This window comes from Pan paniscus, chromosome 5 (genome assembly GCF_029289425.2).
Source record: "Pan paniscus chromosome 5, NHGRI_mPanPan1-v2.0_pri, whole genome shotgun sequence".
Lineage (NCBI taxonomy): Eukaryota > Metazoa > Chordata > Mammalia > Primates > Hominidae > Pan > Pan paniscus.
The window spans coordinates 190,973,994-190,997,699 of NC_073254.2; the positions used below are offsets into that span (position 1 = coordinate 190,973,994).

The following is a 23,706-nucleotide window of genomic DNA, read 5'->3' on the forward strand; positions in this document are numbered from 1 at the left end:
CCCCCCCTGCGACGGGGGTCCTAAGAGCCAGCGGGGGAAGAGGGGCTGGCTCTGAGACCCCGCCTCGCGGGGGGTGCCTCCACCCCCTGCGACGGGGGTCCTAAGGGCCAGCGGGGGAAGAGGGGCTGGCTCTGAGACCCCGCCTCGTGGGGGTTGCCTCCCCCCCCTGCGATGGGGGTCCTAAGGGCCAGTGGGGAAGAGGGGCTGGCTCTCTGTACCCGCCTCGCGGGGGGTGCCTCCCCCCCCTGTGATGGGGGTCCTTAGAGCCAGGAGCAGAAGAGGGCCTGGCTCTCTGTGCCCGCCTCGCGGGGGGTGCCTCCCCCCCCGCGATGGGGGTCCGAAGAGCCAGAAGGCTTAGAGGGGCTGGCTCTGAGTCCCCGCCTCGTGGGGGGTGCCTCCTCTCCCTGCGACGGGGTTCCTAAAGGCCAGTGGGGGAAGAGGGTCTGGCTCTGAGACCACGCCTCGCTGGGGTGCCTCCCCCCACTGCGATGGGGGTCCTAAGGGCCAGTGTTTGAAGAGGGGCTGGCTCTGAGACCCCGCCTCGCTGGGGGTGCCTCCTCCCCCTGCGACGGGGGTCCTAAGAGCCAGGGGGGGAAGAGGGGCTGGCTCTCAGTCCCCGCCTCGCGGGGAGTGCCTCCCCTTCCTGCGATGGGGGTCCTAAGAGCCAGGTGGGGAAGAGGGGCTGGCTTTCAGTCACCACAGCTTGGGGGGCCTTTATGTTCTGGTTTTACCCAAGAGTCAGCTGATTTGCTTCTTGTACTAGCAGGGCAGTTGCTGCCAAGGCCCTCAAACAGGGGGGCCATCCTTTAGAAACCCTGTCTAGCTGTTTAGAGAGGTAGGCCACCGGCCTCAGCCAGGGCCCCACAGTTTGGGTTTAAAGTCCAGCTGCCATCTTTTCTCTGACGCATACAGTGGAAAAGGCTTTGTGAGATCCGCTAGCCCCTGGGCTGGGGCTTTCAGAAGTTTTTCCTTTAAGTCATGAAAGACTTGCTGTTGTTGGAATCCCCATTCCAAAAGTTGCCGGTCCCCGCCCCCCTTTGTGACGTCATACAAAGGCGTGGCTAAGACTGCAAAGTTGGGCTCCGCAGTCTACAAAACCCCACAGCTCCTAGGAATTCTCTCACCAGCCTTCTGCCCTTAGGCTCCGGAAGATTGCAAATGACCTGCTTTCTTTCGGATCCCGGGCTGCTTTCGGACACCTGTCGAATAGTAAATCCCAAGTAAGCTACCTGCGGTCGTCGGCAGATCTGAGTTTTCTTCTTGGACACCTAATACCCACAGCCCTCCAGGTCAGTCCTAAGGATCTTAGAATCCTCGATGGGGGTCATAAGCCGGGGGGGAAGAGGGACTGGCTCTCAGTCCCCGCCTCACGGGGTGTGCCTCCCCCGTGTGATGGGGATCCTGAGAGTTGGGCGAGGAAGAAGGGCTGGCTGTCAGTCACCGCCTCGCGGGGGGTGCCTCCCCTCCCTGCGATGGGGGTCCCAAGAGCCAGGGGGGGCAGAGCGGCTGGCTCTAAGTCCGTGCCTCGCCAAGGGTGCATCCCCCCACTGCGATGGGGTTCCTAAGAGCCAGGGGGGGAAGAAGGGCTGACTCTCAGTCCCCGCCTCGCGGGGCGTGCCTTGCTACCCTGCGATGGGGGTCCTAAGAGCCAGGCAGGGAAGAGGGGTTGGCTCCCAGTCCCCGCCGCGCGGGGGGTGCCTCCCCCCCACAGCGATGGGGGTCCTAAGAGCCGTGGGGGGAAGAGGGGCTGGCTCTCAGTCCCCGCCGCGCGGGGGGTGCCTCCCCCCCTCGCGATACGGATCCTAAGGGCCAGGGGGGGAACAGGGGCTGGCTCAGTCCCCGCCTCGCGGGGGGTGGCTCGCTCCGCTGAGATGGGCATCCTAAGAGCCAGGGGAGGAAGAGGGGGAGAGGATGATAATAATTTCAGCATCGCAGGCTGTGTTCACCCAGCCTGTTAAACTGTTATTAGTATCCTGAAAGGGAGAGGATGATATTACTCCCCATAACAGACAGATATGACTCCCCATCGTAGAGCACGAGGTGTACACCCGCCCTGTGATTTTCTTCCTCATATTCAGAGACCGAGAGGTTGATGTCACTCCCAATATCGGAGGAAGTATACACCCCCGTGTGAGATGTTCCTTAATGATATTCCACGGCGGAGGGGGTGATATGACTACATACATGGCAGAAAGTGGAAACCCCCCAGGGATATTATTCCCACGATCCTGGAGGGAAGAAGATGATGTTACTTTCAATATGACAGAAGGTGGATGAAGTGGTGGACTGCCCCTCCACACCTGTGAGTATTTCTAGTTGGGTGGGACGAGAGACTGAGAAAAGAAATAAGACACAGAGACAAAGTGTAAAGATACAACAGTGGGTCCAGGGGACCGGCGCTCAGCACACCAAGGACCTGCACCGGCACCAGCCTCTGAGTTCCCTCAGTTGTTATTGATTATGATTTTCATGATTTTAGCAGAAAGGAATGTAGTAGGAGAGCAGGGTGATGATAAGGAGAGAGTCAGCAGAAGACATGTGAGCAAAAGAATCCATGTCATAATTAGGTTCAAGGGAAGGTACTATGACTGGACGTGCACGTAAGCCAGATTTGTTTCTCTCCACCCAAACATCTCAGTGGAGTAAAGAAGAACAAGGCAGTGTTACTGCAAACATGTCTCGCCTCCCGCCACAGGGCAGCTTTTCTCCTATCTCAGAGTTGAACGAATGTACAATCGGGTTTTACACCGAGACATTCAGTTCCCAGGGGCAAGCAGGAGACAGTGGCCTTCCTCCATCTCAGCTGCAAGAGGCTTTCCTCTTTTACTAATCCACCTCAGCACAGACCCATTACGGGTGTCGGGCTGGGGGACAGTCAGGTCTTTCTCATCCCATGAGGCTATATTTCAGACTATCAGATGGGGAGAGAGCTTGGACCATACCCTGCTTTCAAGGGCAGAGGTCCCTGCGGCTTTCCACAGTGCATTGTGTCCCCGGTTTATTGAGACTAGAGAATGGCGATGACTTTTACCAAGTATACTGCTGGTAAACATTTCGTTAACAAGGCACGTCCTGCACAGCCCTACATCCCTTGAACTTTGATTTTATACAACACATGTTTTTGTGAGCTCCAGGTTGGGTCAAAGTGGCTGGGGCCAAGCGGCTAGGGCAAAGCTACAAATTAACAACATCTCAGCAAAGCAATTGTTTAAAGGACAGGTCTTTTTCAAAATGGAGTCTCTTATGTCTTTCCTTTCTACATGGACACAGTGACAGTCTGATCTCTCTTTCTTTTCCCTACAGGTGGACACGCCCCCACTGATATTCCTTCTAATTGCAACGTGGGAGAGGAGGATATGACACGCGATATCGCAGGGAGTAGAAACACCCCTGTGATACTGTTCTTCATATTCAGGGAGGAGGAGGATGATATTACTCCCAATACAGAGGGGTGTACACCCTCTGTACACCGAGGGTGTACACCCGTCTGTGAAAGAGTTCTTAATCTCCAGAGGGGGAGATGATATTACTCACAATATGGTAAAGAGGCTGTGAGTCCACGGAGGATCCTCAGAGCCAGCGGGGGAAGAGGGGCTGGCTCTCAGTCCCCGCCTCGCGGGGGTGCCTCCCCCCACTGCGATGGGGGTCCTAAGAGCCAGTGGGGGAAGAGGGGCTGGCTCTGAGACCCCGCCTCGCGGGGGGTGCCTCCCCCCCCTGCGATGGGGGTCCTAAGGGCCAGTGGGGGAAGAGGGGCTGGCTCTGAGACCCCGCCTCGCGGGGGGTGCCTCCCCCCCCTGCGACGGGGGTCCTAAGAGCCAGCGGGGGAAGAGGGGCTGGCTCTGAGACCCCGCCTCGCGGGGGGTGCCTCCACCCCCTGCGACGGGGGTCCTAAGGGCCAGCGGGGGAAGAGGGGCTGGCTCTGAGACCCCGCCTCGTGGGGGTTGCCTCCCCCCCCTGCGATGGGGGTCCTAAGGGCCAGTGGGGAAGAGGGGCTGGCTCTCTGTACCCGCCTCGCGGGGGGTGCCTCCCCCCCCTGTGATGGGGGTCCTTAGAGCCAGGAGCAGAAGAGGGCCTGGCTCTCTGTGCCCGCCTCGCGGGGGGTGCCTCCCCCCCCGCGATGGGGGTCCGAAGAGCCAGAAGGCTTAGAGGGGCTGGCTCTGAGTCCCCGCCTCGTGGGGGGTGCCTCCTCTCCCTGCGACGGGGTTCCTAAAGGCCAGTGGGGGAAGAGGGTCTGGCTCTGAGACCACGCCTCGCTGGGGTGCCTCCCCCCACTGCGATGGGGGTCCTAAGGGCCAGTGTTTGAAGAGGGGCTGGCTCTGAGACCCCGCCTCGCTGGGGGTGCCTCCTCCCCCTGCGACGGGGGTCCTAAGAGCCAGGGGGGGAAGAGGGGCTGGCTCTCAGTCCCCGCCTCGCGGGGAGTGCCTCCCCTTCCTGCGATGGGGGTCCTAAGAGCCAGGTGGGGAAGAGGGGCTGGCTTTCAGTCACCACAGCTTGGGGGGCCTTTATGTTCTGGTTTTACCCAAGAGTCAGCTGATTTGCTTCTTGTACTAGCAGGGCAGTTGCTGCCAAGGCCCTCAAACAGGGGGGCCATCCTTTAGAAACCCTGTCTAGCTGTTTAGAGAGGTAGGCCACCGGCCTCAGCCAGGGCCCCACAGTTTGGGTTTAAAGTCCAGCTGCCATCTTTTCTCTGACGCATACAGTGGAAAAGGCTTTGTGAGATCCGCTAGCCCCTGGGCTGGGGCTTTCAGAAGTTTTTCCTTTAAGTCATGAAAGACTTGCTGTTGTTGGAATCCCCATTCCAAAAGTTGCCGGTCCCCGCCCCCCTTTGTGACGTCATACAAAGGCGTGGCTAAGACTGCAAAGTTGGGCTCCGCAGTCTACAAAACCCCACAGCTCCTAGGAATTCTCTCACCAGCCTTCTGCCCTTAGGCTCCGGAAGATTGCAAATGACCTGCTTTCTTTCGGATCCCGGGCTGCTTTCGGACACCTGTCGAATAGTAAATCCCAAGTAAGCTACCTGCGGTCGTCGGCAGATCTGAGTTTTCTTCTTGGACACCTAATACCCACAGCCCTCCAGGTCAGTCCTAAGGATCTTAGAATCCTCGATGGGGGTCATAAGCCGGGGGGGAAGAGGGACTGGCTCTCAGTCCCCGCCTCACGGGGTGTGCCTCCCCCGTGTGATGGGGATCCTGAGAGTTGGGCGAGGAAGAAGGGCTGGCTGTCAGTCACCGCCTCGCGGGGGGTGCCTCCCCTCCCTGCGATGGGGGTCCCAAGAGCCAGGGGGGGCAGAGCGGCTGGCTCTAAGTCCGTGCCTCGCCAAGGGTGCATCCCCCCACTGCGATGGGGTTCCTAAGAGCCAGGGGGGGAAGAAGGGCTGACTCTCAGTCCCCGCCTCGCGGGGCGTGCCTTGCTACCCTGCGATGGGGGTCCTAAGAGCCAGGCAGGGAAGAGGGGTTGGCTCCCAGTCCCCGCCGCGCGGGGGGTGCCTCCCCCCCACAGCGATGGGGGTCCTAAGAGCCGTGGGGGGAAGAGGGGCTGGCTCTCAGTCCCCGCCGCGCGGGGGGTGCCTCCCCCCCTCGCGATACGGATCCTAAGGGCCAGGGGGGGAACAGGGGCTGGCTCAGTCCCCGCCTCGCGGGGGGTGGCTCGCTCCGCTGAGATGGGCATCCTAAGAGCCAGGGGAGGAAGAGGGGGAGAGGATGATAATAATTTCAGCATCGCAGGCTGTGTTCACCCAGCCTGTTAAACTGTTATTAGTATCCTGAAAGGGAGAGGATGATATTACTCCCCATAACAGACAGATATGACTCCCCATCGTAGAGCACGAGGTGTACACCCGCCCTGTGATTTTCTTCCTCATATTCAGAGACCGAGAGGTTGATGTCACTCCCAATATCGGAGGAAGTATACACCCCCGTGTGAGATGTTCCTTAATGATATTCCACGGCGGAGGGGGTGATATGACTACATACATGGCAGAAAGTGGAAACCCCCCAGGGATATTATTCCCACGATCCTGGAGGGAAGAAGATGATGTTACTTTCAATATGACAGAAGGTGGATGAAGTGGTGGACTGCCCCTCCACACCTGTGAGTATTTCTAGTTGGGTGGGACGAGAGACTGAGAAAAGAAATAAGACACAGAGACAAAGTGTAAAGATACAACAGTGGGTCCAGGGGACCGGCGCTCAGCACACCAAGGACCTGCACCGGCACCAGCCTCTGAGTTCCCTCAGTTGTTATTGATTATGATTTTCATGATTTTAGCAGAAAGGAATGTAGTAGGAGAGCAGGGTGATGATAAGGAGAGAGTCAGCAGAAGACATGTGAGCAAAAGAATCCATGTCATAATTAGGTTCAAGGGAAGGTACTATGACTGGACGTGCACGTAAGCCAGATTTGTTTCTCTGCACCCAAACATCTCAGTGGAGTAAAGAAGAACAAGGCAGTGTTACTGCAAACATGTCTCGCCTCCCGCCACAGGGCAGCTTTTCTCCTATCTCAGAGTTGAACGAATGTACAATCGGGTTTTACACCGAGACATTCAGTTCCCAGGGGCAAGCAGGAGACAGTGGCCTTCCTCCATCTCAGCTGCAAGAGGCTTTCCTCTTTTACTAATCCACCTCAGCACAGACCCATTACGGGTGTCGGGCTGGGGGACAGTCAGGTCTTTCTCATCCCATGAGGCTATATTTCAGACTATCAGATGGGGAGAGAGCTTGGACCATACCCTGCTTTCAAGGGCAGAGGTCCCTGCGGCTTTCCACAGTGCATTGTGTCCCCGGTTTATTGAGACTAGAGAATGGCGATGACTTTTACCAAGTATACTGCTGGTAAACATTTCGTTAACAAGGCACGTCCTGCACAGCCCTACATCCCTTGAACTTTGATTTTATACAACACATGTTTTTGTGAGCTCCAGGTTGGGTCAAAGTGGCTGGGGCCAAGCGGCTAGGGCAAAGCTACAAATTAACAACATCTCAGCAAAGCAATTGTTTAAAGGACAGGTCTTTTTCAAAATGGAGTCTCTTATGTCTTTCCTTTCTACATGGACACAGTGACAGTCTGATCTCTCTTTCTTTTCCCTACAGGTGGACACGCCCCCACTGATATTCCTTCTAATTGCAACGTGGGAGAGGAGGATATGACACGCGATATCGCAGGGAGTAGAAACACCACTGTGATACTGTTCTTCATATTCAGGGAGGAGGAGGATGATATTACTCCCAATACAGACGGGTGTACACCCTCTGTACACCGAGGGTGTACACCCGTCTGTGAAAGAGTTCTTAATCTCCAGAGGGGGAGATGATATTACTCACAATATGGTAAAGAGGCTGTGAGTCCACGGAGGATCCTCAGAGCCAGCGGGGGAAGAGGGGCTGGCTCTCAGTCCCCGCCTCGCGGGGGTGCCTCCCCCCACTGCGATGGGGGTCCTAAGAGCCAGTGGGGGAAGAGGGGCTGGCTCTGAGACCCCGCCTCGCGGGGGGTGCCTCCCCCCCCTGCGATGGGGGTCCTAAGGGCCAGTGGGGGAAGAGGGGCTGGCTCTGAGACCCCGCCTCACGGGGGGTGCCTCCCCCCCCTGCGATGGGGGTCCTAAGAGCCAGTGGGGGAAGAGGGGCTGGCTCTGAGACCCCGCCTCGCGGGGGTGCCTCCCCCCCCTGCGACGGGGGTCCTAAGGGCCAGCGGGGGAAGAGGGGCTGGCTCTGAGACCCCGCCTCACGGGGGGTGCCTCCCCCCCTGCGATGGGGGTCCTAAGGGCCAGTGGGGAAGAGGGGCTGGCTCTCTGTACCCGCCTCGCGGGGGGTGCCTCCCCCCCCTGTGATGGGGGTCCTTAGAGCCAGGAGCAGAAGAGGGCCTGGCTCTCTGTGCCCGCCTCGCGGGGGGTGCCTCCCCCCCCGCGATGGGGGTCCGAAGAGCCAGAAGGCTTAGAGGGGCTGGTTCTGAGTCCCCGCCTCGTGGGGGGTGCCTCCTCTCCCTGCGACGGGGTTCCTAAAGGCCAGTGGGGGAAGAGGGTCTGGCTCTGAGACCACGCCTCGCTGGGGTGCCTCCCCCCACTGCGATGGGGGTCCTAAGGGCCAGTGTTTGAAGAGGGGCTGGCTCTGAGACCCCGCCTCGCTGGGGGTGCCTCCTCCCCCTGCGACGGGGGTCCTAAGAGCCAGGGGGGGAAGAGGGGCTGGCTCTCAGTCCCCGCCTCGCGGGGAGTGCCTCCCCTTCCTGCGATGGGGGTCCTAAGAGCCAGGTGGGGAAGAGGGGCTGGCTTTCAGTCACCACAGCTTGGGGGGCCTTTATGTTCTGGTTTTACCCAAGAGTCAGCTGATTTGCTTCTTGTACTAGCAGGGCAGTTGCTGCCAAGGCCCTCAAACAGGGGGGCCATCCTTTAGAAACCCTGTCTAGCTGTTTAGAGAGGTAGGCCACCGGCCTCAGCCAGGGCCCCACAGTTTGGGTTTAAAGTCCAGCTGCCATCTTTTCTCTGACGCATACAGTGGAAAAGGCTTTGTGAGATCCGCTAGCCCCTGGGCTGGGGCTTTCAGAAGTTTTTCCTTTAAGTCATGAAAGACTTGCTGTTGTTGGAATCCCCATTCCAAAAGTTGCCGGTCCCCGCCCCCCTTTGTGACGTCATACAAAGGCGTGGCTAAGACTGCAAAGTTGGGCTCCGCAGTCTACAAAACCCCACAGCTCCTAGGAATTCTCTCACCAGCCTTCTGCCCTTAGGCTCCGGAAGATTGCAAATGACCTGCTTTCTTTCGGATCCCGGGCTGCTTTCGGACACCTGTCGAATAGTAAATCCCAAGTAAGCTACCTGCGGTCGTCGGCAGATCTGAGTTTTCTTCTTGGACACCTAATACCCACAGCCCTCCAGGTCAGTCCTAAGGATCTTAGAATCCTCGATGGGGGTCATAAGCCGGGGGGGAAGAGGGACTGGCTCTCAGTCCCCGCCTCACGGGGTGTGCCTCCCCCGTGTGATGGGGATCCTGAGAGTTGGGCGAGGAAGAAGGGCTGGCTGTCAGTCACCGCCTCGCGGGGGGTGCCTCCCCTCCCTGCGATGGGGGTCCTAAGAGCCAGGGGGGAAAGAGCGGCTGGCTCTCAGTCCCCGCCTCGCGGGGGGTGCCTCCCCCCCTGCGATGGGGGTCCTAAGAGAAATGGAGGGAAGAGGGGCTGGCTCTCAGTCCCCGCCACGAGGGGGTGCCTCCCCCCCTGCGATGGGGGTCCCAAGAGCCAGGGGGGGCAGAGCGGCTGGCTCTAAGTCCGCGCCTCGCCAAGGGTGCATCCCCCCACTGCGATGGGGTTCCTAAGAGCCAGGGGGGGAAGAAGGGCTGACTCTCAGTCCCCGCCTCGCGGGGCGTGCCTTGCTACCCTGCGATGGGGGTCCTAAGAGCCAGGCAGGGAAGAGGGGTTGGCTCCCAGTCCCCGCCGCGCGGGGGGTGCCTCCCCCCCACAGCGATGGGGGTCCTAAGAGCCGTGGGGGGAAGAGGGGCTGGCTCTCAGTCCCCGCCGCGCGGGGGGTGCCTCCCCCCCTCGCGATACGGATCCTAAGGGCCAGGGGGGGAACAGGGGCTGGCTCAGTCCCCGCCTCGCGGGGGGTGGCTCGCTCCGCTGAGATGGGCATCCTAAGAGCCAGGGGAGGAAGAGGGGGAGAGGATGATAATAATTTCAGCATCGCAGGCTGTGTTCACCCAGCCTGTTAAACTGTTATTAGTATCCTGAAAGGGAGAGGATGATATTACTCCCCATAACAGACAGATATGACTCCCCATCGTAGAGCACGAGGTGTACACCCGCCCTGTGATTTTCTTCCTCATATTCAGAGACCGAGAGGTTGATGTCACTCCCAATATCGGAGGAAGTATACACCCCCGTGTGAGATGTTCCTTAATGATATTCCACGGCGGAGGGGGTGATATGACTACATACATGGCAGAAAGTGGAAACCCCCCAGGGATATTATTCCCACGATCCTGGAGGGAAGAAGATGATGTTACTTTCAATATGACAGAAGGTGGATGAAGTGGTGGACTGCCCCTCCACACCTGTGAGTATTTCTAGTTGGGTGGGACGAGAGACTGAGAAAAGAAATAAGACACAGAGACAAAGTGTAAAGATACAACAGTGGGTCCAGGGGACCGGCGCTCAGCACACCAAGGACCTGCACCGGCACCAGCCTCTGAGTTCCCTCAGTTGTTATTGATTATGATTTTCATGATTTTAGCAGAAAGGAATGTAGTAGGAGAGCAGGGTGATGATAAGGAGAGAGTCAGCAGAAGACATGTGAGCAAAAGAATCCATGTCATAATTAGGTTCAAGGGAAGGTACTATGACTGGACGTGCACGTAAGCCAGATTTGTTTCTCTCCACCCAAACATCTCAGTGGAGTAAAGAAGAACAAGGCAGTGTTACTGCAAACATGTCTCGCCTCCCGCCACAGGGCAGCTTTTCTCCTATCTCAGAGTTGAACGAATGTACAATCGGGTTTTACACCGAGACATTCAGTTCCCAGGGGCAAGCAGGAGACAGTGGCCTTCCTCCATCTCAGCTGCAAGAGGCTTTCCTCTTTTACTAATCCACCTCAGCACAGACCCATTACGGGTGTCGGGCTGGGGGACAGTCAGGTCTTTCTCATCCCATGAGGCTATATTTCAGACTATCAGATGGGGAGAGAGCTTGGACCATACCCTGCTTTCAAGGGCAGAGGTCCCTGCGGCTTTCCACAGTGCATTGTGTCCCCGGTTTATTGAGACTAGAGAATGGCGATGACTTTTACCAAGTATACTGCTGGTAAACATTTCGTTAACAAGGCACGTCCTGCACAGCCCTACATCCCTTGAACTTTGATTTTATACAACACATGTTTTTGTGAGCTCCAGGTTGGGTCAAAGTGGCTGGGGCCAAGCGGCTAGGGCAAAGCTACAAATTAACAACATCTCAGCAAAGCAATTGTTTAAAGGACAGGTCTTTTTCAAAATGGAGTCTCTTATGTCTTTCCTTTCTACATGGACACAGTGACAGTCTGATCTCTCTTTCTTTTCCCTACAGGTGGACACGCCCCCACTGATATTCCTTCTAATTGCAACGTGGGAGAGGAGGATATGACACGCGATATCGCAGGGAGTAGAAACACCCCTGTGATACTGTTCTTCATATTCAGGGAGGAGGAGGATGATATTACTCCCAATACAGACGGGTGTACACCCTCTGTACACCGAGGGTGTACACCCGTCTGTGAAAGAGTTCTTAATCTCCAGAGGGGGAGATGATATTACTCACAATATGGTAAAGAGGCTGTGAGTCCACGGAGGATCCTCAGAGCCAGCGGGGGAAGAGGGGCTGGCTCTCAGTCCCCGCCTCGCGGGGGTGCCTCCCCCCACTGCGATGGGGGTCCTAAGAGCCAGTGGGGGAAGAGGGGCTGGCTCTGAGACCCCGCCTCGCGGGGGGTGCCTCCCCCCCCTGCGATGGGGGTCCTAAGGGCCAGTGGGGGAAGAGGGGCTGGCTCTGAGACCCCGCCTCACGGGGGGTGCCTCCCCCCCCTGCGATGGGGGTCCTAAGAGCCAGTGGGGGAAGAGGGGCTGGCTCTGAGACCCCGCCTCGCGGGGGGTGCCTCCCCCCCCTGCGACGGGGGTCCTAAGGGCCAGTGGGGGAAGAGGGGCTGGCTCTGAGACCCCGCCTCACGGGGGGTGCCTCCCCCCCCTGCGACGGGGGTCCTAAGGGCCAGCGGGGGAAGAGGGGCTGGCTGTGAGACCCCGCCTCACGGGGGGTGCCTCCCCCCCCTGCGATGGGGGTCCTAAGGGCCAGTGGGGGAAGAGGGGCTGGCTCTGAGACCCCGCCTCGCGGGGGTTGCCTCCCCCCCCTGCGATGGGGGTCCTAAGGGCCAGTGGGGAAGAGGGGCTGGCTCTCTGTACCCGCCTCGCGGGGGGTGCCTCCCCCCCCTGTGATGGGGGTCCTTAGAGCCAGGAGCAGAAGAGGGCCTGGCTCTCTGTACCCGCCTCGCGGGGGGTGCCTCCCCCCCCGCGATGGGGGTCCGAAGAGCCAGAAGGCTTAGAGGGGCTGGCTCTGAGTCCCCGCCTCGTGGTGGGTGCCTCCTCTCCCTGCGACGGGGGTCCTAAAGGCCAGTGGGGGAAGAGGGTCTGGCTCTGAGACCACGCCTCGCTGGGGTGCCTCCCCCCACTGCGATGGGGGTCCTAAGGGCCAGTGGTTGAAGAGGGGCTGGCTCTGAGACCCCGCCTCGCTGGGGGTGCCTCCTCCCCCTGCGACGGGGGTCCTAAGGGCCAGTGGGGGAAGAGGGGCTGGCTCTGAGACCACGCCTCGCGAGGTGCCTCCCCACCTTGCGATCGGGGTCCCAAGAGCCAGGGGGGAAGAGGGGCTGACTCTCTTTGTGGATGATTCTTTTTCCATTCTCAGGCAGTTTTCTTTTTTCTTTCTTTTTTTTTTGAGACTGAATCTTGCTCTGTTGCCCATGCTTTGCTGGATCTCGGGTGACTGCAACCACTGCCTCCGAGGTTCAAGAGATCCTCCTGCCTCAGCCTCCTGAGTAGCTGGGACTAGAGGTGTGTGTCACCACACCCAGCTAATTTTTGTATTTTTATTAGAGATGGGGTTTCACCATGTTTGCCAGGATGGTCTCTATCTCCTGACCTCGTTATCCACCCACCTCACCCTCCCAAAGTGCTGGGATTGCAGGTACGAGCCACTGGGTCCACCCTCTCAGGTGATTTTCATACCTGCATACTCAGATCACTACTCTGTTAAACAGTCAAGGAGGGTAAGTATTATCTGCAGATTTTCAGAGCTCTGTCTCTGTACAGCCCTCTCCTCCTCAATATTCTGCCCTATGAATTCTAGCCACATTGGCCTTCCCAGACTCATAGTTCTGTCCTCTCAACTCAGGAAGATCTCTGAGCTCCATCTGCATTCTTTCTTCCTGTGCTGTGGCGTGGAAAGTTTTCTAAGGTGTTTGGGAAGTCAATTGTGGGGCTAGCCTCATACGTTTCTCATTTCTTGAGGATCACTGCCTTTTGATGCTTGATTCCAGTGATTGATTCCCTTTGTTGCTTGAGGGCCATAGTTTCATATATTTTGTCCAGTATTTTTGTTGTTTTAGGTCAGAAAGTAATTTTGGTCTCTGTTACTCCATCTTGGCCAGAAGTGTAAGACCTAAGCATTTACACATCCAAATACTGCACACATAATTTTAGTTTAAGCTACTTTTTAAAAAATCTCCTTCATTTTCCATTTAGCATTGTATTTAGGGTATTACATTGGTTTTTTTGAAATTCTGTTATTGGCAGTTTCTATTGCCTATCAATCCCATTTAAAGATAGTGCATAGGGTATTCTAAAATAGCTGTTAAGCAAAGAGAAAATTGGGCCTGATAGGGTGAGAATCACAGCTCTAATACCTAGAGTGACCTTATAATGTGTTGTCCAAAGGAGTTATTTTTGACAGTGAAAGAAGGTGTTGTTAGTAGTTATATCAGGACTATGGCCTAAACCAGGACTATCCCAGGCAGCCTGGGACATATTTGTACCCCATCTCTATTTAATGCCTTTATACAATTCTTTACTTAATTCTACCAGCCTTTATTGAGCCTGCTTTCTTTGTCTAGCTGAGTGCCACGTGCTGACATCACTAAGATCAATACAGCAAACTCTGAAAGATGGACAGAGAGACAGGAGATGGTCCTTTATAATGCAGTATGATCTGTGCTGCAATAGAGGTGAGCACAAGGGCCTTACGAAGGCTCAATGAAGAGCATGCTTGACTGCAGGGGAGGGTACTTAGGTTAGAAAAGATGAGTCAAAGTATGTTCATAGGGAGCATGGGAGGAGAGGTGGTGGGAAAGGTGTTCCAGACACTGTGTGTCAAGGCCAAGAGCCAGGGGAACACAGGTGGGGCTTCTTTTTTTTTCTTCTAAGATGGAAGAGTGTTCTGATCGGCTGGAAAACAACGCACATGGGAAGCTGTACAGAAATGAGTGGGGAAAGGTAATACTTAACAGCAATAGCAGTTAATATTTAGTGCCCACTTACGACATGCTGGACACAGTTCCGGGTACTCTGAACATATTCACTCATTTAATCTTTACAACAACCCTATGAGGTAGGTACTATTTTTATCCCCATTTTCAGGTGAGGAATCTGAGGCACAGAGAGAGTAAGTATGTTGCCCAGGGCCACGCACCAAGTATGTGGTAGGTCCTGGAGTTGAATGCAGAGCCCCTCCACTCTAAATTCCTGAAAGCCAGATGCTACGAGGCGTTGTTATTCCAAGTGGAGGAATGCTAAGGACAGCATCCTGCAGGTGACCAGGAAACCCTGAAGCATTCAAAGCAGGGGAATGGCTTAAAACAAGGTGGTATAAGAAAGTGCTCCCAGAGCAGCATGAAAGTCTGGTGTAGTGGAGGTCTCCGCTAGCCACAAGAGGTGGTAAGAGGCTGAGCTGAAGCAGCTGCAGCAGGGATGCAGAGGATACATTCCCCAAACCCTTATGGGCAGAGTCCTTTGGCTTCAGTGACCACGGCCAAGAGTGCAGAGGAGAAGCCCAAGAAGATGCCAGGTGTCTGGCTTATGCCCCTGTGTGAACGTGAAGCCTCTCATTGACATGCAGGTTACAGGAGGAAAAGCAGGTTTATTTGGGAAGGCTTCTAGACCATGACTTCCATTTTAGCCATGTAGTTTTTGAAGTGCTTGTACAAGTTCTAGGTGGAAATGTCCAGGAGCCAGTGGGGAACTCAAAGTAGATCTCAGGAGAGAGGCTTAGGCCAGAGGGCTTGGGGAATCATCAGCATGGGGGTGGGAGGAGAGCTGGTATTTGGATGAGATTGCGGTGGAGCAGGAACAGAGTGGGAAAAGGCGGTGATGAACCCAGGGACTCCAGTATGCAGTAGCTGGCTGTGAGATTAGGAAGCAATGAAAGAGGCCGAGAAGGATGTGGGGGAGAAGCATCAATAAGGAATAAATGAGTTGCACGTGCTCCAGAGAGGCCAAATAAAGACTGGATTTGGCTCTCGCAGGTCATACACGAAAGAATCTCGGAACCAAAAGGAAAACAGTGGTGGTTTAAAGGGTATATTCAGTTTCTAGGTCTGCTGTCACAAAATACCAGAAACTGGGTGTCTTGTTAAAACAACAGAAATTTTTTCTCTCACAGTTTTGGAAGCTAGAAGTTCAAAACGAGGTGTTGGCAGCACCATGCTCTCTCTGAAGATGCTAGGAAGAATCTGCTCCATGCCTTTCCATTCGCTTCTGGGGTTTCCTGCAAGCCCTGACATTCCTTGGCTTATGGATGCATCACCCCAGTTTCCGCCCCCATCATCACATGGCCTCCTCTCTGTGTGTGCCTCTGTGTTCCCTCTATTCTTCTTCTAAGGACACCGACACCAGTCACAGTGGATTAAGGGTCCACTCCTAACTAATTACATCTGCAACAACCCTATTTCCAAATAAAGTCACATTCTAAGATTCCTAGGGAGAACATGAATTTTTGGGGGTGTGTGGATACTGTTCAACCTGGGACATGGAGTAAATAAATGGCAAGGAAGATTACAGATGACTTTAAGCTAAAGAGGGAGATAGGGTTAAATGTAGGACTTTTTTTTTTTTTTCCAGGACGGGAGAGGTTTAAACATGTTACTACATTGAATAAATGAAATAACCATGAACATGGAGTGGCTAAATATTCTGAACTAAGTGCAAGTAATTGATAGCGCAAGCTCCCAAGGGGCTGGGGCCTGGAGCGCAGATGGATGGATCCACTGTGGGCAGAACTGGGGCGTGGGAGGGGTGTGCCGATGCAGATGTGTTTGAGAGTGGGGGGCCAGAAGCTGATTGGGGTGAAGCGTGACAGTGCAGCTCCAAGCCCGCTGGAGGTGTTCACCAAGCAACTCAAGAGCAGATGGCAGAACGAGCAGGTAAAATAACAGCTTGTGAAATCAACCCTACTTTGTGGGGAGAGGATTGGTTAAGGATTCTAGCCATGAGAACCGAGAAGAGGAGGATAATCTGTTCATGCCTATTATGGGGCTTTGGGGGAGCAGTTTCAGCCTCAACCTGGAGAATGTTTTAGAAGGCCAGAGAAAGGAACCCTGCAAATCATGTGAGCTGGCCCCTCACTTTGAGATGAAGTGTCCATACAGCAGTGACGCCACCCTCTGTAGTGGTTCTAGAGTGTGGCAATCTGGAGGGGTCATTATGGAAAAGAGCTGAAGCATAAGAATGTAGACCCAATACTGAGATAGAAAGAGGATTCTCTGAGATGACTTAGGCAGGGTGATGGTGGTGGAGGTGGGTGTAAGAAGCCCTCTGCTGCCTCAGTCCGAGCATGGAATTCAATTGGTCAAGAGCAGAGCCAATCACCATTTAGGCCCCCTTGTTAGCCTTAATTTATTCCTCAGGTATGGAGAATACTCCTCAAGATGCATTCAGAGTGTAAGCTACCTCTTCCTCAGCAGAGGACTGCCCTGCAGGTTTGCAGTTCTGTCATTTGGAAACTCCCTGATGTGTCCCTTGGCTCTTCCCATTCTTTTGCTTCAACACATTTCAAGACCAGGCACCTTAACTGCAGAAACAGCATGAAAAACAAGTAGGTTTCAGGAAAAATTATCCCAAGTGGAGTCTCTACTGTGCTCTGTTTATCAGATGTAAAGCTTAAAACAGTGTAAGAGTTTTTACAGAGTGTATTCATATCACACCAGTTTTGGGTCCATAGAGAGGGGCTTTTTCTAGATCAAACAGTTCAATTGTCCTGTTGATCCTGGCCTAAAATCTGAGTGGATAAAAAATATTTTAGGAGAGATGAGATTCTAACCCTCAATGGCAAAAAGCAGGGCTGAGCCCTAAGCCCACGTTTTTACACATATTTTACAATTGAATGTGTTGCACTACCGCTAGAACACTAGTTCTCAACCAGGGGCGATTTTGCTTTCCAGGGGACATTGGCAATGTCTGGAGACATTTTTTTTTTCCATTTTCAAAAATTGTGGCAAAGCACATAACATAAAATTAGCCATTTGAACCATTTTCATGTGTATAGTTCAGTGGCACTAAGCACCTTCACACTGATGTGCAACCATCACCACCATCCATCCATAGAACTCTTTTCATTTTCCAAAACTGTAACTCTGTACCCATTAAACACTAACTCGCCATTTCCCTCTTCTCCCAGCCCCTGACAACCATCATTTGACTTTCTGTCTCCATGATTTTGACTATTCTAGGTACCTCAAATAAGTGGAATCACACTGTTGAGGGATTTTTGATGGTCACAACTTGGGATGGGGTGCTGCTGGTGTCTAGTGGGTAAAGGCTAGGGATGCCACTTAACATCCTGCAATGCACAGGATGGTCCCCACAAGAAAGCAATAACTAACCCCAAACGTCAATCCTACCAAAATTGAGAAACTCTGAGCTAGAAAAATCCCATGAGTAATCTTACACCATGGAGTATCAGTCAATAGAGACTAGTTTTGTTGCAATAAGAAACCACCTCCAAATTTCTGTGGTTTAAAACAACTTATATTTTTGCTCTAACATGGAGCATCCTTAATCAGCAATCCAGGCTGGTGGGAGTTCCATCCTGACCTGGGCTTCTACGATGACTGAAGCAGAACAAGGATCAGTGATAAATTGTGCACTGGCTTTTAAAGCTCCCATTGGAAGTGTCCAGGTCATTTTCGGTCACACCTTCTTGGCCAGATCAAATCACAGGTCCACATCTCACTTCAAAGGGAGGAAGGAAATGCATTTTTACTCTGAGGAAATACAACCACCACACCTAGCAATTAAAAATAAACCTCATAGTGTTATCACCTGCTTGAAGTGCTGATATCAGAGCAAGCCTACCAGTAGGAGTGGTGCAGGCTGCAGGTTTTTGGTTTTGTCTTGTTTTGTTTTGTTTTGTTTTTGGAGACTGCACTCCAGCCTTAGTCTGTCATGCAGGCTGGAGTACAGTGGTGTCATCACAGCTTATTGCAGCCTTGACCTCCCCACACAAGCGATCCTCCCACTTCAGCCTCCTGAATAGTTGAGACTACAGGCCCGTGCCACCACGCCCGATGAATTTTTTGTATTTTTTTGTAGAGATGGGGTTTCACTATGTCGCCTAGACTGGTCTTGAACTCCTGGATGCAAGTGATCCACTTGCCTCGGCCTCCCAAAGTGCTGGGATTACAGGCGTGAGCTGCCATGCCTGGCCTAGAAGCTCATTCTTATTGGCCAGAAGCTAGAGAGTGATCTAAAGGCTCCAAGCCAGGCCAGACTGGTTTCAAGCCTTAGGGCTAGTGTATTAATGAATGAGGTTCGAGCTTCTATGGCATGGGAACTGAGGGGCACCACAACACTCAGCTTACTCAAGGGACCAATTCTAGCAGTCTTCGAAGGAGTCTGAAAAAGGTAGCCTTGAATTAGTTTCCGGGTGAAAAATATTTGTCCCAATTGAAGCAAGTACTACTAGTGACTGCCTCTGCTATGGAAGCAGGGGTTACCTGCTTACCTGTGAGCAATAGGATTTCTTGGGGTTGATTTTGCAGGAACATGTACCTCCATGTGGCCAAACAAGCAGGCTTGCTTAGATTTGCACCACAGGATATTAAAGTGGAAAGGAATCTTAAACATCTAATTGAGGGATGGCAAATTGGGTTCATTGTAAGGGTCACCTCTGACCCTTTGGTTGTGGCTGCTAGGAGCACTGGGTGGGAAGAATTCTGTAGTTTTTTCCAGAGAGAGACAGCCACGCTTCATTAGAGAGTCTAGTGGGCATGGAAGGGAGGGGGTGAGTTGTGCCTGTAACAGGATTTTGCCATCCCTAGTTCTAATCTAACACTTTGAGAGCTGAGGCTCAGCTGCACAAGTGATTTATAGAGGTCCTTCCTTTATTGCTTTTATGTCACCACATCTAGAATTAGGTCTTCTGCTTCCAAGAAAGTCAGCTGCCTCATTACCATGTAGCATAGTTAGATTCCCCATTTCACCTAGAAAATAAATATTTATTGAGGGCTGGCCAAGTGCGGTGGCTCACGCCTGTAATCCCCGCATTTTGGGAGGCCAAGGTGGATGGATCATTTGAGGTCAGGAGTTCGAGACCAGCCTGGCCAACATGGTGAAACCCTGTTTCTACTAAAAATACAAAAATTAGCCAGAAATCCCTTGAACCCAGGAGACGGAGGTTGCAGCGAGCCAAGATCGCACCACTGCACTCCAGCCCGGGCGGAAGGGAGAGATTCCGTCTCAAAAAATAAAATAAATAAATAAATAAATTCACAAAAATATTTATTGAGGGCCCACTTGGTTTTTAGCACTGAAATAGGAGCCGAACATAGAGCAGTGAATGAATAGGCCAAGTCCCTGCTCTTCTTTGCCTTACATTTTGGGGGAGGAGACAGATTAGTAATTATTAGGAGAATTATTAGTAATTATTAGGAGAAAGCAGGAAATTTCTGCTTTCATGGGTGGGATACCAGAAGGTAAATCATTATGCAAGGATATTTTGGGACAAGTTTCTATAGCATAGATGTATTTTAGGATGATTGGGGCTGTGTGTTGTGAGCACGGGATCTCTGAGGCAGTCAAAGGGCACCAGGAACCTCATCTCTTAAGACGTGCATGCACCGTAGGCTGCCGTTTGTGTCCCTCACTCTGGCCAAGCTCCCTTCTTCATCATGGCCTTTGCACTTGCTGTTCTCTGTCTGGGGAAGAATGCTCTTTCCCTAGAGATCCAAATGGCTCACTCCTTCAGTGTCTTCAAATCTCTGTCAAATATCACCTAAACAGAGAGGCTTTCCCTGGCCTCTAGAGGACAAAGTAGCACACTTTCTCACCCACTTACCCTGCTCATCCTTCTTTATAGCACCCCTCACCACCTGCTGTATTATTTGTTTATCTTTCAGCTTTCTCTCTAAAATGGAAGATCTATGAGAACAAGAACCTGTCTGCTCATTGAGGTGTTACTCTAGAAAAATGTCTGGCCCATGGCAGGTGCTTAATCAACAATTTCTGAAGGAAAAGTGGAGGAAAAAAAGATAGGAGAAAGCAAACTCATGAAGAAGAGTGCTTGGGTGGGGCGGGAGGAGAAGAGGGCAATGGATCCAGGCCCTACAGGGATTCACTGTTCAAGCAGAAAGTCCAGGGAAAGCCACATGGCCTCCTTCAATCGGATGAGCTGGAGCTGCTGACATCCCCTGCAACCTGGGAGCCAGTGCATGCAATGCTCCAGCTGGGTCTAAGGACAGAAGGAGGCTAATGAACAGCCACCTTCGGAGCAACAGGGTCACTTCAGTCCTCCCTGTTTACTTCCAAGCTGCTGGGAGTCTTATGCACATTTCCTCTTCTCACTTGCCTCTTCACATCCCTAGCTGCCGCAGGAATTTATGGCTTAATTAAAGTGGGAAGCAGGGTTTATACATGTTTATATAAAGTTATATTTTCCTCCACCTCTTTGTTGGAAGAAAACTCAAATGTTAAAATTCTTAGGAGCCCAGGAGTTCGAGACTAGCCTGGGAAACATTGCAACCCCATCTCAACAAAGAATAAAAAAATTAGCTGGGAGTGGTGGTCCCAGCTACTTGGGAGGCTGAGGCAGGAGAATCATTTGAGCCCAGGAGGTTGAGGCTGCAGTGAGCCATGTTAGTGCCATTGCACTCCAGCCTGGGTGAGAGAGTGAGATCTTGTTTAAAAATAAAGAAAGAAAGAAACACCTAGAAAGGACACTAGAGATAAATCTAGTTCATGCTCCTTGTTTTCTATGGGAGGACACTGAGGTCCAGGGTCACACAACTCACAAATGGCCAGCCTACGGAAACCCTGTAAGAGGCAGAGTGTGAGGAAAAGGCAGGCACTTGTGATAACCCCACTGGTGGGCAGGAGCTAAGCCTCCATAGGTGGGGCAGGGAATTAACCCCAGGACACAGGCTCCAGTCTGGGGGCTTGAGATGCTCAGGGGACACCAGTTAGAACTAAGGCAGGAGGCCAAGGCAGAAGCTGTGCTCCTCTGCCTGGATGTATGAGGGCAGCAGAGGAAGAAGAGTTGGCAAAGCAGCCCAGAAACACATGAAGAGGAGGAGTGAATGTAAGTAGAGCATGCCAGAGATGGCAGATCAAGGCAGGGAGTTAAATTGAAGGAGGAGGCGGCCGCGGCCAAGGGTGCACAGTGATTCAAAGTTACAGCTGGTTATGGGCTGGGGAAACAGCTTCCTGTTTCACTGCTGTGAGGGGCAACCAGGTTGCAAGGAAAGGAGGGGAAGAGGGAGGCGTTAACATGGAGGAGTGAATGTAGACAGAACCTTCCAGATGTTGGCTGAAGATAGAAAGGAGAGGGAGGAGGGGTTCTGGAGGGAGAAAGAAGTTAAAGAGTATTTTTTTATATGGGGAGATATGGGAGTTTTGGGTTTTATTTTTGGCTTGTAAGAATGAGCTAATCTTGTATAAAGGGATTAAAGATTTTTTAAAAAATTTATCTCTGAGCCTTAGGTCTTTCAACTTTAAAACGAAGATAAAAAATCTATGTCTTTGGCTTATGAGGATTAAAATGTGAAAACACATTACTCCAGTGCCTGGCACATTATAAACACATAATACATGGTAGCTATTTGAAACATTTGATTATAAACTTATGTAGTGCTCATCTGGAGGCCTAGGAAAGTGTTATTGAAAGTATTTTAAATCTTAGTATCTTATATTTATCATTTATAGGGTATAGTAGGTTAAGAAATACTTCACGTATTTTGAAAGATTGGGCGGAAACATACCCGAAGAAGCATTCTTTTTATCTCTCATGTACATGTGGACATTATACATTTTAATTAAGTGTTATTATATGAGCCAAATTCCCTCCTCATGGGTGTTAGTAGGAGTTGACCTCGAAGGAGGGAGGATTTGGTTGTGGATTTATGACTCACATCTGCGAAAGGAGTAAGGGCGAATAAGAACAGGAAACTCTCTGATAAGCAATTTTACTATGTTTTCATTTTTATCTGAAACTCTGTAATCCAAGACTGGGGTAACTTTTCATATTTTTAAAAAATACTTTTTTATAGGCTGGAGTGATCTTGTGTAAGCAAGGATAAATCATAGACGTTAGAGATATGTTTGTCTCTGTGCTGTTTGGTGCAAATTCCATGAAAAAGAGCCAAGGCAGGGGGTGGGGGTGGTTGTCAGGAAACCAAGGGATGAGATGTTTTTCTTTTTCAAAGATGACACCTGTGATGCCAACTAGTGAGCATGGGCGAACAGAGCGGAAAGGAATTCGTTACAGTCCTAAAGAGGGATAAATGCATCTGGTGTCAGATTAACTCCAGCGAACAGCCTCACTCAGTCCTAAATACTGACTCAAAAGCATGTTGATTTCAGTGTGAGAAACAGATGTGTAAAGGTGACTTCTCATGAGGTAAAATATAAAGCAACATGCCTAGGTCTTAAAATCATGATGTTGAGTGCAACTATAAGAAAAAAATGGGCTTACTGATATAATGTTATTATGTAATTTAAAGCCACATTTGCATATCAAACAACCTTGCCTATTTCTACAGAGATAGTTGCTTTTTCTTTCTTTTTTTTCTTGTGACAGGGTCTCACTCTGTTGCCCAGCCTGGAGTGCAGTGGCACCATCTCAGCTTACTGCAGTCTTGACCTCCCAGGCCCAAGTGATCCTCCTGCCTCAGCCTCCCGAGTAGCTAGGATTACAGGCACAGGCCACCATACCTGGCTAAAGTTTTTTGTTTTTTATTTTTAGTAAAGATGAAATCTTACTATGTTGCCCAGGCTGATCTCAAACTCCTGGGCTCAAGTGATAGACCCACCTCCATCTCCCAAAGTGCTGAGATGACAGCCACCGCGCCCCCAGCCAAGATAGAAAGTTTAAGGACACATATCAAACATACTAGAGAGGTTGCTGATGGGATAGGGAGGATGAGTGTGAGCATCACAGATGAGGGAAAAAGCAAAATGAGACAGCGGCTTTGCCCAGATGGACAATGAAAATGTGCTATGAGTTAAAGAGCATGATTTTTAAAAGGAGAGAAATCTTTTAGTCATTGGTCTTCTCTTTGTTCTGGCTTAATGAATCTGCTGCAAAGGCAAATAGTTTTCAGGCAAACTTGCTGTCCTAGTGGTAACATTGGCTTCAAGGACTCCTCGAGCGGTTTGGGATGGCTTCCTGAGGGTGACAAAGAGGAGCTGTGTTTTCAGCCAAATATCAGAACCAGGGCCACTGCCTGCCACCAAACCCCAGTGGGCACCCCTACTTTGTGTTTATCTGTGGTGGCTACGCTTGCCCACCTGGGTGGGAACCCCGAGAATGACTCCAAACTTTTCCAGGGACTGCATGCCAGGGTATTTTTACAATTTATGTGTAGACTTTGTTCGGGTGGAAAAGTTATTTTATGAAGATGAAACAAGCAATTGGGGCACCTACCTTATGGCATTTTTTACATTGAGAGTGTTAAAAATACCCCTCCCCTAACCAAAACCCTGACAAATAGAGCCAGGGAAGGCCATGCAAAAAAGGATTCTTGGGCTTGTATGCCTGATAACAAAAACTTATCACAGAAGACTGCAAAAAACACAATCTTGCACAAAGCCCATTGCAACTTTGCACACAACAATGCTTCTGAAGGATATTTGCCCAACAACTGCCTGTCCAACCTGGGCCTGGCATCACCTTTGTTATTGATCTTTGTAGCCAAGGATAATCATTTCCAAATGATCATATAATCTTCCTCAT

The 23,706-nt window shown here is 52.1% G+C and overlaps 2 long non-coding RNA genes across 2 annotated transcripts in view; both read left to right on the plus strand.

Annotated features, from left to right (window-relative positions):
* The first annotated feature begins 122 nt into the window (after positions 1-122).
* LOC134730648 (uncharacterized) lies at positions 123-3,671 on the plus strand. The gene is made up of 3 exons (XR_010112559.1): positions 123-1,289; positions 2,079-2,302; positions 3,304-3,671. It is a non-coding gene; the product is annotated as an uncharacterized LOC134730648 (long non-coding RNA).
* A 290-nt stretch (positions 3,672-3,961) lies between these two features.
* The window catches only part of LOC129394289 (uncharacterized), a 140,939-nt gene continuing 121,194 nt past the window's right edge, over positions 3,962-23,706 (plus strand). The window contains exons 1-8 of the long non-coding RNA XR_010112558.1: positions 3,962-5,077; positions 5,867-6,090; positions 7,092-8,863; positions 9,810-10,033; positions 11,035-12,542; positions 13,601-13,711; positions 13,911-13,979; positions 15,145-15,904. This is a non-coding gene — a long non-coding RNA (uncharacterized LOC129394289). The remainder of the gene's footprint in view (positions 5,078-5,866; positions 6,091-7,091; positions 8,864-9,809; positions 10,034-11,034; positions 12,543-13,600; positions 13,712-13,910; positions 13,980-15,144; positions 15,905-23,706) is intronic.